The sequence below is a fragment of the Bubalus kerabau genome, chromosome 21, assembly GCF_029407905.1.
Source record: "Bubalus kerabau isolate K-KA32 ecotype Philippines breed swamp buffalo chromosome 21, PCC_UOA_SB_1v2, whole genome shotgun sequence".
In the NCBI taxonomy this organism is placed as follows: Eukaryota; Metazoa; Chordata; class Mammalia; order Artiodactyla; family Bovidae; genus Bubalus; species Bubalus kerabau.
The window spans coordinates 13,120,529-13,139,576 of NC_073644.1; the positions used below are offsets into that span (position 1 = coordinate 13,120,529).

Here is a 19,048-nt window from a genome sequence, read left to right on the forward strand (position 1 = left end):
AAACTTTTTCCTTTATAAAATAAAATTAACAATGTGAAGTACTTGTGGTTTGTAGACACATTTCAAGAGGTGTGTCTTTACAAAAACACTATTACAAATGGGTTACAAATTACAAACAACCAAAATGTGTTACATGTTGTCATTATAAGCACTTATATCCTATTTGCCTTTTTAAAAAAATCTGTCAGTAGTGTCAAAAATATTTCTTCTCAGTTTTTCATGAAATAGCTTCCATCTTCATGATTTGGCTTATGATTTTAATTTTGCAAGTCACTAAAATGTTTCACATAATAAATATAGAAAAGATACCTTATAAACACTATAGCTTCTCTATCACAACAATTTTTCATCAAACATATGATTTGACTGAGTTATAAATAAATTACCACAAATGTATGTGCTCAGTTGGGCTTTCCTGGACTTCCCTTGAATTTTTGAGAGTCTCTTGGACAGCAGGAGATCAAACTAGTCAATCCTAAAGGAGATTAACCCTGAATATTTATTGCAAAGACTGATGCTGAAGCTGTAGCTCTCTTTGGCCACCTGATGAGAAGAGACAACTCATTGGAAAAGACTAATGGGAAAGAGTGAAGGCAAAAGAAGGGGGAGACAGAGGATGGTATGGTTGGATAGCATCACTAACTCAATGAACACACATTTGAGCAAACTCAGGGAGATAGTGGAGAACAGAGGAGCCTGGTGTGTGCAGTCCATGGGGTCACAAAGAGTCGGACATGACTTGGCAACTGAACAACAGCATTTATTATCTTACAGTTCCGGAGTTCACATGTTTAACACAGCTCTCAGTGTTTTAAAATCAAGGTTCTTGCTGGGCTGTATTTCTAGGTGTTCAGAGGAAAATCCATTTTCCTGCCTTTTTCCACTTCTAGAGGATTCCTGCTCTCTTTGACTGATGGATTTCTTTCTCCATCTTCAAAGTTAGTCTTTTCCATGCTGCCATCTCTCTGGTTCTCCCTCTTCCACCTCTTCTTTCATTTGCAAGGGCTCTTGTGGGTATAATAGGGTCATCCAGATCATCCAGGAAAATATTACTATCTTAAGTTTAGTTGTTTATAATTTTAATTATCTTTTGCTCTGTAACCTAACAGAGTCATAGATTCTATGGGTTAAAACATGAACATCTTTGGGGTGGCCATTTTTCTACCCACCACAAGATGAAATGTTTGGTTATGATGAATTTTTATATTTTCTACCTGCAAACCATCTGTAGTAACTCCCATGACATGTTTTGTTTGTTTTAAACTAATATATCCATGGCTGATTACCATGAAACTAAAATTAAAGTGATCCTGTGAAGGAGAAAATAATTGGGTAAAGGTAGAAACACATAATTTTCACATGATCTGCACTGAGCACAATTAAAATGATAATATTAAAAAAATGATAGCAGCACTTGGTCCCTCAGGATTAGGTAATTCACATTCTCTAATTATTTGTTGTTGTTGTTTAGTCACTAATTCATGCCTGACTATTTGTGACCCCATAGACTGTAGCCAGCCAGGCTCCTCTGTCCATGGGATATTCCCAGGCAAGAATACTGGAGTGGGTTACCATTTCCTTCTCCAAAGGATCTTCCCAACCCAGGGATGGAATCCATGTCTCCTGCATGGACAGGCAGATTCTTTTACCATTGAGCCAGCAGGAAAATCCCTCTCTAAGTATATAATAATTTAAAACCACACCGTTGTATCTAGCACTTTTCTATATGTTTTAAGAAATATTTAAATCTCATTTTGATATGGACTAGGGATTGCCAGATATGAGTTACTGGTGCTTTCATGATTTTACCAAATTTCATTTTGTTAATAATTACCCAACTAAATAAAGTATATGGACAAAAATCAATGAGCCTGAGTTTTAGGAGAAAACGTGACTAGTATAACAAAGTTTTTTTTTTCAAAAACTAAAGATATTTAGTATCTCTCAGAAGAAGCTGCACAAGATCCAGTTGCAGAATTTGATTAAACCGTGGCTCAGCAGCAGTGGCAGGAGCACCAGCTGGAGTATCACCACCATCATCATCAAAAGACCCAGGTTTTGCTGGTGGAAGTATGCATCACAGCATGGCTACAGTAGCTCAGATATCACCTCTCTATGCACCAACTGCCAGAGACCATTTTTCAAACATTTTCACCTATACTAGCTTAGAATAATCAGTATTTATCCTATGAAACTGGACTTCCCAGGCGGCGCTAGTGGTAAAGAACCCACCTGCCAAAACACAAGACGACCAATGTGGGTAGGATCCCTGTGTCAGGAAGGTCCCCTGGAAGAGGGCATGGTGACCCACTCCAGGCTTCTTGCCTGGGGAATTCCATGGACAGAGGAGCCTGGCAGGCTACCGTCTGTGGGGTTGTACAGAGTTGGACAGGACTGAACTGACTTAGCACTCACACACGCATCCTATGAAACTAGGGACGAGGCCAACGTTCACAGAACCGATGGAAGAACATATAAGCAAAATTCAGGTTCTGTCATCAGGAAAGAAGGAGAAAGCATGGCTTTGTTGAGGCCCCCAGTTGTCTGTGATAACCATGGTAGTACGAATCAGCATAAGAGTGTGCTCATGTTTTAGTTTCTACAGTTATTTGATATTTATGTTTTGAGATTTTACTTTAAAACTTTTCTAAGTTCATAGTTATCAGTTTTATTGAACTCAATTAATTGTTGAGTTTATATGATCTGCAAACCATGGTGCTTTTCTCAAAAATATATATATTTTGTAAAGTAACAGAATGGAAACAGGAGCATATTGATTTTTGTACTTGTAACATTAGGTTCATATACTTCAAAACTAATGGACTATTGGCAAAACATCCCAATTATTTGAATATGGCATTTAAGTAGGTTGAGTGTTCAGAAATAGAGTCAAGGGACATACTACAATTACTGGCAATGTAAACCTTCTAAAGGTGATTGGATATCTTTGAGATCTCGAATTATCCAGAATATTAAAGCTACTATTTTGCGGTATGTACTAAACATATGTACATACACTTATATGTATGTTTGCTATGTCTATAAACACTGAATAGGAAAACAAAAACGTAGCTTACAAATATTGTTACTCATTTAATCATTTTAGGTAAATTATCACATTAAATGTAATTATAGAAAACCAGCTAATACATACTATAACATCCCACACTAGTCACCATAAGGACTTTGGAACTGAGCACAGTCACTGCCTGATCTGTTAAATTCAGAGTCTGTAGCAGCTTCGAGAGGACAGGACACACACAGTTCCCAGAAGGCAGGCCCAAAGGTGAGTCTACTCCAGTAGACTCAAAACTCAAACGAACTGGTTTACATCAGAAACCTCTTTCAGCTTAATTATAAGAAATAAATATCGATGAAGTGTTAATTCATTACTTTAACATATTAATTACATTAGTAAAATGCCATTATACTCTGAGGAAAACGGTGTGCCTGGAGACCTTACACATAGTAACGTATTTAATGCCCTGGACCTTTCTGAGGGGCACTTCCATTTGAGGAAGCTGACCATTGACACACCCGCACAATGTCACACAGCAGCTGAGCTTCAGAGGTCAGGTGTGATGCCAGTCGGCTTGGATCCTGAGGTCATGTCTTTTTTTAAAAGTAATTGATTGTTCTTAATTTGAGGATAATTGCTTTACGGTATGGTGATGGTTTTTTGCCAAACATCAACATGATGTTGGCCATAGGTGTACATGTGACCCCCATTCCTGAGCCCCCCTCCCATCTCCCTTCTCACCCTATCCCTCTGGGTTGTCCCTGAGCACCAGCTTTGGGTGCCCTGCTCCATGCATCAAATTTTCACTGGTCATCTATTTTGCATATGGTCAAGTGTATGTTGCAATGCTAGTTTCTCAAATCATCCCACCCTCGCCTCTGAGGTCATAGTCTTGAATATCATTTTTTTTCAGTCTGGCTTTGCAGCTTCTTCTCATGCAATAATTTCTGGTATTTTTTAGCCCCTAACACCACAGTTTTTGCTTAAACATTAAAATTATATTTAAGTATCTTCTGTGCTTAAAAATTAAAATTATGTTTAATTCTCTTCTATGAAGAAAAAAAAAAAAAGAATTATGCTTAGTTCTCTTCCCCTGAGATGTGGAAGCCACAAGAAGGTTCAGGATAGACAGTTGATGGAGGAATTAGAAAAAGAAACGTAATAATTGTTCTCAAAATTGATTTAAGAAACTAACTAAAAACCCAGACTATTGAACTCTACTCCAGATCTACTGAACGTATTGAAATCTCCAGTTTATTCAAGTCCACACAGACTCTGAGACTCGCTACTACATTTATGTTGCTGCTTTGCCTGTGGCAGATTCTGTGAACGAACTCAATGAAATGTGACATCAGCTGCACTTCATCTAAGAGCTGTATGATAAACAACAAAATTACCTCAGTCAGTTTTGGGGGAAAAAAAGCCCAAAAATTGCTACCTCAAGGTACCAGGTTTTGTTTTTTTTTCCCCCAATGAGGCAGATACTCCAAAATTTGCTGCTATTTTCTTATTTTCAGATACCAAGTCAGATTACTTGGGGGAAAAAAAAAAAGGTTGGGGCAATTAGATAAATTCCATGGGTATGCATTTTTCAAATATATATTAGATGTATATCTTCAGGTTTACAGAAAAAGGTAAATAAATTTGAGACACTTAAGCAGGACTTAGGAACAAGAGTTGTTGTGCTTATTCAATTCTGAAAAACAACCGAATTTTAAAATGTTATGTCTGGTCTTCTAAACAACATAATTTAAATTTGCCTTTTTGGTCAATATCCATTTACATATGAATTAAACGTATTGCTTACTTATTTCACTTTTAAATATTTTATTAAAGATGTCTGCTGCAAACTGTATATATCAGATTTTTTCAGCAATAAATATAGACTTAAGCCTTGTATCTAAGAAAATTGCTTACCAAAACAGTGTAAGAATAATATGTTCATTAAAAAATGAAAATCCTACTGAAGTAGCTTAAGATTTCTAAGCAATGAAATTTGTCAACATAGAGTCATTCTCACCACTATAATTTACCCCTTTTAAAACACATATTTGAAATATTTACTGAGGTTATTTTATTTTTTTAATATAAATTTATTTATTTTAATTGGAGGTTAATTACTTTACAATATTGTATTGGTTTTGCCCTACATCAACATGAATCTGCCACAGGTGTACACATGTTCCCCATCCTGAACCCCACTCCTTCCTCCCTCCCCGTGCCATCCCTCTGGGTCGTCCCAGTGCAGCAGCCCCAAGCAACCAGTATCATGCATCGAACTTGGACTGGCGATTCGTTTCATATACGATATTATACATGTTTCAATGCCATTCTCCCAAATCATCCCACCCTCGCCCTCTCCCACAGAGTCCAAAAGACTGTTCTATACATCTGTCTCTTTTGCTGTCTCGCATACAGGGTTATCGTTACCATCTTTCTAAATTCCATATATATGCGTTAGTATACTGTATTGGTGTTTTTCTTTCTGGCTTACTTACTTCACTCTGTATAATAGGCTCCAGTTTCATCCACCTCATTACAACTGATTCAAATGTATTCTTTTTAATGGCTGAGTAATACTCCATTGTGTATATGTACCACAGCTCTCTTATCCATTCATCTGCTGATGGACATCTAGGTTGCTTCCATGTCCAGGCTATTATAAACAGTGCTGCAATGAACATTGGGGTACACGTGTCTCTTTCAATTCAGTGGGATTGCTGGGCAGTATGGAAGTTCAGTTTCCAGTTTTTTAAGGAATCTCCACACTATTCTCCATAGTGGCTGTACTAGTTTGCATTCCCACCAACAGTGTAAGAGGGTTCCCTTTTCTCCACACCCTCTCCAGCATTTATTGCTTGTAGCCTTTTGGATTGCAGCCATTCTGACTGGTGTGAAATGGTACCTTATTGTGGTTTTGATTTGCATTTCTCTGATAATGAGTGATGTTGAGCATCTTTTCATGTGTTTGTTAGCCATCTGTATGTCTTCTTTGGAGAAATGTCTGTTTTCAATATATAAACTCAGTCAATAAAATCTTGTCATTTTGGCTGTTGCTTCATAATTGAAAAGTCCCCATAATTTTCTAGACACTAGAGCAGCGACATGGAAAATAGCATTTTAACGCTAAATCTTTTGAAGTGAAATAGCTAAGGAAAAGACAACATGATCAAGTCAGACGATGAGATCAGTGGGGTAAAAAGGAACACTGGATAGGATATAAGTAGCTGCTGCTGCTGCTAAGTCGCTTCAGTTGTGTCCGACTCTGTGAGACCCCACCAGGCTCCGCCATCCCTGGGATTCTCCAGGCAAGAACACTGGAGTGGGTTGCCATTTCCTTCTCCAATGCATGAAAGTGAAAAGGGAAAGTGAAGTCGCTCAGTCATGTCCGACTCCAAGCGACCCCATGGACTGCAGCCCACCAGGCCCCTCCGTCCATGGGATTTTCCAGGCAAGAGTACTGGAGTGGGGTGCCATTGGATATAAGTAGAAAAGATGTCAAATCCTGACTCAAACCCATAATGGTGATGGAAATTTATTCTCCAAGCTCCTGAGTTTCTTCTTGCATTAGTCTGCATGACTACTCAGTTCACATTTTTTATCATTCTTTGGTTCAGTGTCACTATGGTAAAAAATAAAACAATAGTAACTTAAGCACGCAGGATGTCACTATGGTAAAAAATAAAACAATAGTAACTTAAGCACGCAGGATATATTTATTATTCAATCACTGCTGCTGCTGCTGCTGCGTCGCTTCAGTCGTGTCCGACTCTGTGCGACCCCATAGGTGACAGCCAACCAGGCTTCCCGTCCCTGGGATTCTCCAGGCAAGAACACTAGAGTGGGTTGCCATTTCCTTCTCCAATGCAGGAAAGTGAAAAGGGAAAGTGAAGTCTCTCAGTCGTGTCCGACTCTAGCGACCCCATGAACTGCAGCCTACCAGGCTCCTCCGTCCATGGGATTTTCTAGGCAAAAGTACTGGAGTGTGGTGCCATTGCCTTCTCCGATTCAATCACTAGATGGCAGTAAATGTGCAACTCTGAGGGGTGACTCGTCTGTATACACAGGAAAAGCTCAAAGCACAGGCCAGACTATCACTGTTTGACAGCTTGCCTTCAAAGCTTAGCTCGAAAGAGAATATATATGATCATAAGAAATCACCACAGAGTATAATGAGAATAAAATATTGTAGCTCAATAATATAGGAAGAAATATCTTCAAATAGTAATTTAAAATACTTTATCTGGGGTAACCAGTTGCTACCTTCCCATTGAAAACTGCAGAGAAGAAATAAATAAAAGCCATAGATCTGGACGTGTATAAAAGGGTGCAAAATACCACACACATTACTTGCTTCTGCTCAGTAAATAGGATACTATATATATATACACACACACACACACACACACACACACACACACATACCAAACTACCAAGAAGGTAAATAAATTCAAATTAAATTATCCCATTGAAAGCAATGGTACAAGAAATCCTGTTCCAATACTTTTAATGTGATCATGTCTGTGCTGTCCATAGTAGTACACTCTTCATGAATGGAACAAGCCTCCCAGTATATCCAGGTAATGAATGAGAAAAGGAAATGAGAATTCTGCTAAATAAATTTCTATTCCAATTTCGTGTAAATTCTGCTTGTCATCAGTCACTTATCACTTAATTCACAGCTACATATATCAGCAATATAGTCACAATAATTTGTCCTTCTTTCATCTAAGGGCTTCCCTGGTGCCTCAGTGGTAAAAAAAAAAACAAAAAACAAAAAAAAACCCACCTACCAGTGCAGGAGACACAGGTTCAATCCCTGGGTTGGGAAGATCCCCTGGAGAAGAAATGGCAACCCACTCCAGTACTCCTGCTTGGGAAATCCCATAGACAGAGGATAGCAGAGACAGACACGACTTAACAACTAAACAAACAACACTAAACTGTTTATCTAAACCATATACGGTAGAATGGTAACAACTTAATTGTCATTATTTGTAGATTAGTGCTGCACTCAATATGCCAGAAAATTTGGAAAACTCAGCAGTGGCCACAGGACTGGAAAAGGTCAGTCTTCATTCCAATCCCAAAGGAAGGCAATGCCAAAGAATGCTCAAACTACCACACAATTGCACTCATCTCACACGCTAGTAAAGTAATGCTCAAAATTCTCCAAGCCAGGCTTCAGCAATATGTGAACCATGAACTTCCTGATGTTCAAGCTGGTTTTAGAAAAGGCAGAGGAACCAGAGATCAAATAGCCAACATCCGCTGGATCATTGAAAAAGCAAGAGAGTTACAGAAAAACATCTATTTCTGCTTTATTGACTATGCCAAAGCCTTTGACTGTGTGGATCACAATAAACTGTGGAAAATTCTGAAAGAGATGAGAATACCAGAGCAGCTGACCTGCCTCTTGAGAAACCTGTATGCAGGTCAGGAAGCAACAGTTAGAATTGGATATGGAACAACAGACTGGTTCGAAATAGGAAAAGGAGTACGTAAAGGCTGTATGTTGTCACCCTGCTTATTTAACTTATATGCAGAGTACATCATGAGAAATGCTGGGCTGGAGGAAGCACAGGATGGAATCAACATTGCTGGGAGAAATATCAGTAACCTCAGATATGCAGATGACACCACCCTTATGGCAGAAAGTGAAGAACTAAAAAGCCTCTTGATGAAAGTGAAAGAGGAGAGTGAAAAAGTTGGCTTAAAGCCCAACATTCAGAAAACTAAGATCATGGCATCCAGTCCCATCACTTCATGGCAGATAGATGGGAAAACAGTGGAAACAGTGGCTGACTTTATTTTTATGGGCTCCCAAATCACTGCAGATGGTGACTGCAGCCATGAAATTAAAAGACGCTTACTCCTTGGAAGGAAAGTTATGACCAACCTAGATAGCATATTCAAAAGCAGAGACATTACTTTGCCAACAAAGGTCTGTCTAGTCAAGGCTATAGTTTTTCCAGTGGTAGTGTATGGATGTGAGAGTTGGACTGGGAAGAAAGCTGAGCACTGAAGAATTGATCCTTTTGAACTGTGGTGTTGGAAAAGACTCTTGAGAGTCCCTTGGACTGCAAGGAGATCCAACCAGTCCATCCTAAAGGAGATCAGTCCTGGGTGTTCATTGGAAGGACTGATGTTGAAGCTGAAACTCCAATACTTTGGCCACCTGATGCAAAGAGCTGACTCATTGGAAAAGCCCCTGATGCTTGGAAAGATTAGGGCAGGCGGAGAAGGAGACGACAGAGGATGAAACAGTTGGATGGCATCATTGACTTGGTGGACATTGTTTTGGGTGGACTCTGGGAGTTGGTGATGGACAGGGAGGCCTGTCGTGCTGCAGTTCCTGGGGTCATGAAGAATCGGACACGACTGAGCGACTGAACTGAACTAAAAGGAGAATATATTTTAAAATATTTTGAAGTATATATGTATATTGTATTTCAAAAAATACATGCAGACATCTTAGATAGATATACAGACAGACAGGGAGGCTTCTAAATCTCTCTTTTATAGCTCAATGTTGACACATATCAATGTTGGTTGAACATTATTGACAAGGGTAATTTTTAGGTAGTAAACTGCATTTATCATAAGAATTGTATGGTTGTCTACAATTTATGGCAAGTGAAAAGTTTTGTAGAAAAGAGGTCATGGAGACATGAACTCCACTAAGCATCAGATTTGGCTTGAAGAGACTGGTTGACCAGTTCTGTCATTTGTATAAGCCCTAGAAACAGGAATGGGAAACACTTCATGCTTCCTAATTTTGAGCCTTGCTTGAGTAACATATTGACAATGGTTTGTACCAAAGAAAAACAAACTGAATGCCTCTTTCATAGAAACTCCAAAGTAATTAACATTTATTTTTCCTTCTATGTAAAACAAAACAACCCCCTCTAATGTTGCTCACTATGGTCTCAGTGTGTTGGAATATTTTCAGGCACTATTTTAATTACCTGCTGAGTTTTTTCAAAATATCTAGCATATAATCCCCAAAATATTTTTGAAACATTCTGGGTGGGGAAAATAGAGAATGAAAAACAAATGAGACCATGAAACATGTGGCTTAGTGGACTTTTGAATTCAGGCTAGTTTCAAACCTCTAATTGAGTGATCTTATAAAAATCATTTTATCTCTCTGAGCCTCACTTTAGTTTTGTTTTGGTCTAGAAATAAGTACCACATGATTGTTGTGAAGATTAAGGAAATGTTTATAAAATACAGCTACAGAACCTGAAACATAGAAATACTAAATAATCAAATCAAGAGATCAAACCATTGTTCCCCTGGTGATCATTTCTGGTTGTAAATAGCTAATGAATATCCGAACATGAAACTTTCTCTGCATTAGATTGACTGCCACCAGTAAAGTGCATGGAGTTAATTTAGAAATACTATTCTGGGTCTCAGACTGTGCTCAATGAAGAAGCAGAATTGGTTCTCAGAGGATAGGGACTCAATAAGCTTCGTAATGAACAGAAACGAAGGAGGCAGGAATTGAGCCCAGTAACGAAGAATGAACTGAGTCCCTCAGAATTCCTTCATTCACCATATATTCATGCTGGAGTATTTATTGATTCTTTAATATCATCAGACTCTGTGATAAGTCCTACACAATTAGCTTGTGTAATCCTCACAATAACTATGTACAATTTGAGTGATTATTCTTACTGTATCCATGTGGAAGAAGAGAGTACTGAAGCTAATAACCTTTAAGTAACTTGACCATGTCATCCTAAAGCTAATTCAAGACAGAATAAGTTGGTCAGTTCTGATAATACAGTACAAATATGATGAACACAAGGAAAGTGTCAAGCCCCCAGCTATGTTAGAAAAGGTGTATCATTCCCATAGGCATTGGGTAATGTAAGGAAAAACGTTTTGGAAGAGGTGACTTATAGTGTTTTGAAAAGTAAGTAGGAGTAGGTCAAATGAAGACATTGCAGTTATGAGATAGGATGAGCTTTACCATAAGTCCCGCTTGAAAGTGAAAGAAAGTGAAAGTGAAGTCGTTCAGTCATGTCTGACTCTTTTGTGACCCCCATGGACTGTAGCCTACCAGGCTTCTCCATCCATGGCATTTTCCAGGCAAGAATACTGGAGTGGGTTGCCAAACAAGGGGTTTTAATCCTATAATTAATTTTAAACCATTTTATTTCAAGAAAGGAGAATGGTGCTTGTTATATAAAAGGCATTTTATAAACGTGACTTTTTTAGTATATAGCATCAACTATGATATCATATTAATATTTGCTAATTGATTAATAATAATTACATTATATAACCACAGTATGTGGGACATTCCTTGGCTTAAGCAGTCTACATTCCAAAGTGGCTATTTGAATTATGCTGGTCAAGTTGAACTGGAAAACCTAAAAATACAAAGAATAACCCCAAAGTCATAAAAACACTATATCCTACTGGCAAGAATGCTTTCCCAAATGTAGTAAAATAAATAGACAGTTTTAGTAAAATGAAAGAAAATATAGGCTTTTTTGTTCAGAAGGCATAAATACTTTGAAGATATACACACAGACACACACACACACACACACACACCCCTATCTATATATATTAGGTATCTTGTTTAACATTAAAGTTTGTGAGACTTACCTTGACTTCTATAACTGGAATGATTTAGTCCTCTAAATTCCAACAACAGTAAATACTATATATATAAAACTTTGTTTTCTTCTTTGTATTTAAATTATATATGCTTTACTTCTCATGCTAAAATTGCTGGCTCTTTGAAAAAATATTTTTTGAATCATTTTATTTTTCTCTTTCTTTTTTTGCTTATAGGAGATTTTTAATTAATATTTATCAAATTAATGATTATCTCCTGTGATGTTACATGGAAGATATGAACAAGATATAAAACAAAAAGAATCTATGCAGTCAATAAACTTCCTGATTTTTCTTTTGTAAGCTAAATTTACAAAAACCAGCCCAAGGGGGAGTCAAGCCCATTTAATACCAGAAGAGTTAAAATCCATGGACTCTGTGAACTTTATCAGCTTTATGATAATTTCTGCAGTATCTAGTATTCAGTTTGGTAGAGTCATTATTTAACAAATCTTAGTTGAGAAAACTCTATGTGCATGGTGGAATATTATACTATCATGTCATTCTCCAGCCTACTGGGGCAATTGTCTTACCCAAAACAGGGGTGGATTTTATGTAACTTATTACATAAAGAACATATGCTGATTTCAGCTGTTACTAATTAAATGGAAAAACATCATCTTTCTTAGGTAGCCAATAATGATGTGAACACATTCATTCCTTCTATGAGCCAGTGCAAAGAAAATGAATGTTTAACTTAATATTATACAATTGTTATTATAAGATCTATTTAGGATTTCTACATACATTGAAAATTCCCTTTACCTTACAGAAAGGGGAGGGGGGCAAACATAGAGTTTTTGTATATGTCTTTAAAAATGTAGATTTCCAACATGAATATCATCCTTGTCCAAGGAGTCAAGTGGTTTTCTCTTTGGGTTAGTTAATGCAACGCAGAGAAAAATGTTTAGGCAGTCACTTCCTCTATGTAGAATCTGGCAAAGGCATTTTCCCTTAACAAGTCTCTGCTTGACTGCAAATATTGTTCAGTTTCTAATGCAGATTTGCTTCTATATTTAATATCATTGGTGAGCACTTTTCATTTGGTGAGCAAAAGTCACCCAAGAGACTGCATTCTTGGGTGCTCACTTAATTACTACCTTTCTTGATGGGATTAATAAAGGCTTCTAGGTGGTGAGAAAAACCATTACCTTACTGAGGTCAGGTAATGTTAGGATTGTGTGTTCAAAACTAGTATGTGTTTAAAGACATGTAAGTCTGAACATCACAAGCCTGAAGACAGAGCCCTTTACTGAGAGTATGCAATTATACAAATATTAGGAGTGTTGTGTTACAGACTTTATTAAATAATTTGTGAAGTTAAGGTCTCAAAGTATTAAGGATTTCTGACTCCGTAGGGAAGGCTACATGGCCTACCTTTTTTTCAATGTACCATTTCTATTTGAAGTTTGAGATGAAAGACTTCTTTAATGTTTCCATCAATCATATTTGAGGACTTTTAGATAATGCTATCCAGTTAAACCAACCTTAAATCATAAGACACTTTTAAAAGTGTTAATATGTTCTCTAGACCTAGTTTTGATTCCTGGTGGTTTTTTCTGTCAAATTAAGATAATTTTTGGAAGCATATTTTAAAACATCACCATTTTTCCATGATATGTGTATTAGGCAATTATTTTTTTGAGTAACAACTAGAAGTGAATAAGATAATGCCTTACCATATTTAAACTCTTTCTCCTTATTTAAGTAAAAGAATTAGAATGTTTGATCAGCCCATTCATAACTAATACATAGTCACAGGTACAGCAAATTCTTTCCAAATTTAATCGCCATATACATTAGTTCCAGGAGTCAGATCACAGAATTCTTTGCATTTTTAATAGATAAACCCTGATTTACCATAACTAAAGGAGCAGGTATTAAAACAGCCACATCAAACACTGCAACATATGTGTTTTATTCCTCTTAACAACCTCATGAGTTTAAATGACATCTTGGTTTTACTTAACTAACCTGTATATAAAATATAATTAACAGTCTACACATCAGAACTCAGCTCACCTCATCCTGATTCCATCTCATCTGATTACATACAATAGACAGGTATATTTACACAGATAGATGAAATTACATAACCTCTAAAATTTAGAGAGATTGTAGCAATATGGACAAATGAAAAGAGCATTTGAACTTGTTAAAATATATGTTTCTGTGTGCAAATAAACACAAATATGTGAACATGAGTGCAAAAGGAAGCATAGTCTTGGTGCCGAAAGTGCATCTGGATGCCCTCTGGCTGTAGTTGATGTACTTGGAATGGAAACCACAAGACTCGGTCTGAACAAGGAGAGTTTGGGATTTACACACAGCATGGGCAATCCGGTTACGTGAATATGGGGTGAACGCTTCCAGAAGCAGTGGCCGTGCGTCTGTAATGATACTGCCGCTGAGAAATTTAAACAAGCACTCACTGAGCAAGGGCTCAGCTACAGCAGAGTGGAATCTCAGAAGACCCAGGGCATGGGCTTCTGTTAAACACCCTTGCATTTTCTCCTTTTCTAGATGATACCCACTTTAAAGTCTTCGGATTTGCTGTCTTACCCATCTGGAACCTCTTCCTTCTGTTCAGAGTTTCATCAATGAGGTGTTTCAAAATTTTCATATGTGTCATGTCTCCTCCCCAAATCATGCATTATATTTTGCCATATATTCTCCATACAATTTATAACAATTAATATTTATTTATTTATATTTTTGTTCTTTGCTCTGCTCTCCCCAGACTAGACTCTAAGTTCCAAGAGCGTGGTCTTCCTGAAAGTTTTCCTCATTTTGCTTCCCCAGTGTCTACATCAATTCTGAGGCACAGCTGGCACTCAAGTAAGGGTAACACTTTATTTTCATAGTAACCTGAATGTGTGATTCTCTCTCCCAGGTTGGATGGGGCTGGACTTGTAGGAAAGTGCTTGCTTTTTGGTGACAGGGCTCTGGATAATGAGGAAAAGAGAGTCCAAGTTTAGGGTGGGCCTTCAGTTCCTGGCCAGGATGGACTGGAGTCACATGTGAAATGGCACAGTTCAAAGCAGCAGTCAAGTGGCAGACCATTGGCCGGAACAGAGGGACAGATAACAGGAGAAAAACTGGGATAAGAAGAATAAACCCGGGGGAAAGGGGCTGGAAACTATTAAAAAGGTGAAATTCTGCAGAAAGATGTGGTATACAGTAGATTTGAGAAAACAAAAAACAAAAAACACTAGTAGGTCCAAAACTCACTCATAGAACATATCCACAAAGCAACAACATCTTTCCTTCCTTGGTAAGTTGCAAAAGTTAAGGAAAATAGACAGTGATGTTTATCAGGATATTGCTATGTCTATCAAATCTATTGCTATTCTATAAGTTTTATATAGTCACAGTAGGTAAGGAAGATAAACCATTTCAGGCAGAAAAAGATGAGAAAGCAGAATGCATTTGCACATACTCATTAAAATACGAAATTAAATTAATTTTTTGGAAATTAAATTGTTCACAAGCACTGGAGATAAAGACTGAATTTTAAGTGAAGGCTCTGAAGAGATATAGTCTTCATGTTGTTATCCCTTCATCTAATTATTCCTTACTACGTGCGTGTGCACGAAGTCGCTTCAGTCATGTCTGACTCTTTGCAATCCTGTTGACTGTAGCCTGCCAGGCTTCTCTACCCGTGGGATTCTCCAAACAAGAATATTGGAGTGGGTTGCATGACCTTCTCCAGGGGATCTTCCCAACCTAGGGATCAAATCCACATCTCCTGGGGCTCCTGCATTGCCCATGGATTCTTTTCCCACTGGTCCACCAGGGAAGCCCATTCCTTACTACACCAAAGAATTATTGAACAGTGGCCAGGTGCAGACATTGTATTTCACTAGTCATTTCACGTTCACTCTTACTCTTAGTGAAGTAAGAGTAAATGACACTTTCAAATACCTAAAGGGATATCGGTACTCAACTGAGAAAGTTAGGTTATTTATACAAGTTACTGTTATATAATGAAAAAACTGCTGGGCTTCTCTGGAAGCTCAGTTGGTAAAGAATCTGTCTGCAATGCAGGAGGTTGGGAAGATCCCCTGGAGGAGGGATAGGCTACCCCCTCCAGTATTCTTGGGCTTCCCTGGTGGCTAGGTTGGTAAAGAATCCATCTGCAATGGGGGAGACCTGGGTTAGATCCCTGGGTTTGAAAGATACCCTGAATGAGGGCATGGAAACACACTCCAGTATTTTTGCCTGGAGAATCTGCATGGACAGAGGAGCCTGGTGGGCTACAGTGCGTTGTATTGCAAAGAGGTGGACATGAGTGACTAAGGACATGTGTTAATAGAAAACTTTAGTGCCTATAAATGTAGGGAACGCATAGAAAAGGCATCGAGGGAGCCTTCAGAGAAAGAGGAATGTTCAACCTGGCACTTGGAAAGAGAGGACTGCCATGAATAAGAACAGGGAAAGTCTAAAACCTCCTTCAGTTAGCAGAAACACACCCCTATTATCAACTTCAGGGTAAATGGAAGCAGGGAAAAGTAAACTTGAAAGAAGCATTTAAAGTTAGATTTACTGTTGTGCTAAAAGCCAAGAATTTTGTCTTAACAAGAAAAATTATAGATTTTGTAGATTTTTAATCATATGTGACAACATTTGCAGACCCCTTACAAATCATTCTCCACTATTTTGCCTTTCAATATATTTTTCTAAGAGTTTCTCACTCTGAATGCAAAAATAAAACATCCAAATAGCAAAATAAGAAAACAAAAGAAACCCCAGGTGATAGGGGAATGGAGGTGATGTATCATCTGTCAATTACTGCCAAGACTTCTACTCTATCTTTTTAAAATACATTCAAAAGGCCTTTCTCCTCACTAACATTTGTAGCAATCTGCCAAGATTTCCCAAAGCCTTTCATTATGCTAATGTCATCAGGAAGATGCATTTGATATTGAAAGGAACTTAATGACAAAGAAGTTTGATAGTAATTCTCTACATAATTTAAACTTTACAAAATATTTCTTTTAAAAATTCTCCCTTAAGAACAAGCTAGGAAAAGAATAGATAAATGACTATGCATAGCTGAATCATTTTGCTACACACCTGAAACTAAAACAACATTGTTACTTAACTATGTGTGTATTAGTTGCTTGGTCATGTCCGGCTCTTTGTGACCCCATGGACTGTAGCCCGCCAGGCTCCTCTATCCATGGAATTCTCCAGACAAGAATACTGAAGTGGGTTGCATGCCCTTCTCCAAGGGATCTTCCCAACCCATGGGTCAAACCCAGATCTCTCACATTGTAGGCAGATTCTTTACTGTCTGCGCCACCAGGGAAGAAGGAAAAAAAAGAGAGAGAGAGAGAAGCTAATGCATATAATTTGTATATTTGGGAATTTAATATTTTTTGAAATGCCAAGTGCATTTCACTTCTTTTAGGCTACAAACATACTCCAGTTCAGTGGCTCTCAAATACTAGAAGAAACTTTCAATATGACTGAGGGAAGGTGAGTAATCTTAAACAGAAACCTCATGTGATTTAACAGTTGGCCCATGCTGTGTGCTCAGACTCTAAAGTCATGTCCGACTCTGCCACCCCATGGACTGTACAGGCTCCTCTTTCCACAGGATTCCCCAGGTAAGAATACTGCAGTGGGTTGCCATTTCCTTCTCCAAGGGATCTTCCCAACCTAGGGATCGAACCCACGTCTCCTGCACTGGCAGGGGGCTCTTTACCACTGAGCCACCAGGAAAGCAATTAGCCATGTACTTCTTTTTAAGAAATGCTTGGTAATCATATCCATAAAATGTGAAAAGAATTATATAGAGTATTAGTGGAACTCACCTAAGAAGCTAATTATTCCCTAAATGAAAAACAGAAAGAGCAAAACAGAAATCTGACATATTTTGTCAAATAAAACTGCAATTTCATAATGATATTAAATTTAATAAAGAATCAAGATACAGAAGGGAGTATTCTGTGGATAGCTAAAGAAAATATGTCAGGGAAAAACTAGTTTGTCAGCATTATTGTTGAGGAATGAGGTTTAACAACCATTTCTACTACGATGACCAAGCACGTCCCTCTAGCAGAAAACTATTTCAAGAGATGACAATGACCATATAATCCAGGCAGGCCAAAGGCCAATTAATTCTACCTGCCTGGCTTATATTTTTCCCCAAATGACTACTTCATAATTTACTTCCATCTAGATTTCTCCATTTTGTGACCATGAACTTCTTTTATTGTTGCTCTAGTTTTTATATTAAATTGATAAGCTGTCACTGTGGTTTTTATATCCGCCTCTTGTGAATAATACCATTTAAGTGAGTTAAGCATATAAAACAATTCAACAGATGCAGTAACAAACTTTACTTTTATATTCCTGCAAATCTCTGAACCAGACTCTGGATTTTCATGGTCCTAGGAAGGCTCACGACTGAAGCGACTTAGCAGCAGCAATAGCAGCAGGAAGGCTCAACCATCTTGTACACTAAGTGGTAAGCTGCCTTCTCCAGACTGTTCTGCTAATGCAGTTGTTAGAACTTAAAATTCTCATTCATGTAAATCTCATAGCTTATTTTCCTATCATTTGAGTTGTATCTGTGTTTCACTATACAAAAGCATGGCCTTTCTTCTCTGTAAATTGGATTAAATGTTTGGAAACTGTTTTAAAGGGTCAGATTAAATTTAGAGATTGCTTTGCTCACCCTACACCTACTAACAGGGTGGAACTCTCTGTATTCTCTGAAAGTGTTTGATGTGCTTGTCAGGTGACATTTAAATTGCTAAAGGGATCGCAAGACTAAGCCTTGCAGCTGAAACTAATTTTTCAACAAATGACAGCATTCATCATGGTGGCAAATAGCAGCCTCTATTATTAAAAAGGGAAAAGCAAGGAAATTACCTGATCCTTCCGATTCTAAACAATGCTGTGTCTTGGTCAGGCCCGATGCAGGGCACTTGTACTCAGGGGAATAAGCTGCGACTGCGGGTTTTCTCAGGGCTATCGAGTCACCGCAGCCGTGACAGTGACAAGGTGCCATTTTCCACGCTTGTCTGGACGTTTCATCTCAATGTCCGTTTGTGTGAGGATTGATGGCTCTGCAAGTGAGTGGAAAGATCAGGGTGGTTTATAATGCTGTGTCAGTCACATCTCAAAGTTTAGCAACATTTTAATGTGAGATTTTGCCCTTGGATGAGCGCCCCTTATCAAAAGCAAGGGAGAGGAATATGCAGCTCAACATGCAGGACTTATGAGTCTCAGGGTGGAAAAGAAAAAGACATCGGGCTTTAAAAGGCAGTACAAATGAACTGATTATCATTGAACAACTGAGACATTTAAGAATGACATAACTCTGGAAACATTAGATTAGCTGAAAGGATTTGTTCCATTAATTCTTAGACAGTTAACATT

General features: G+C 38.0%; 1 long non-coding RNA gene across 1 annotated transcript; it reads right to left on the reverse strand.

The window, feature by feature from the left end:
- Positions 1 to 739: 739 nt before the first annotated feature.
- LOC129635827 (uncharacterized) lies at positions 740 to 18,748 on the reverse strand. Its single transcript, XR_008706474.1, has 2 exons — positions 18,539 to 18,748; positions 740 to 1,102 (listed from the first exon to the last, which is right to left on the reverse strand). It is a non-coding gene; the product is annotated as an uncharacterized LOC129635827 (long non-coding RNA).
- Between the last annotated feature and the right edge of the window lie 300 nt (positions 18,749 to 19,048).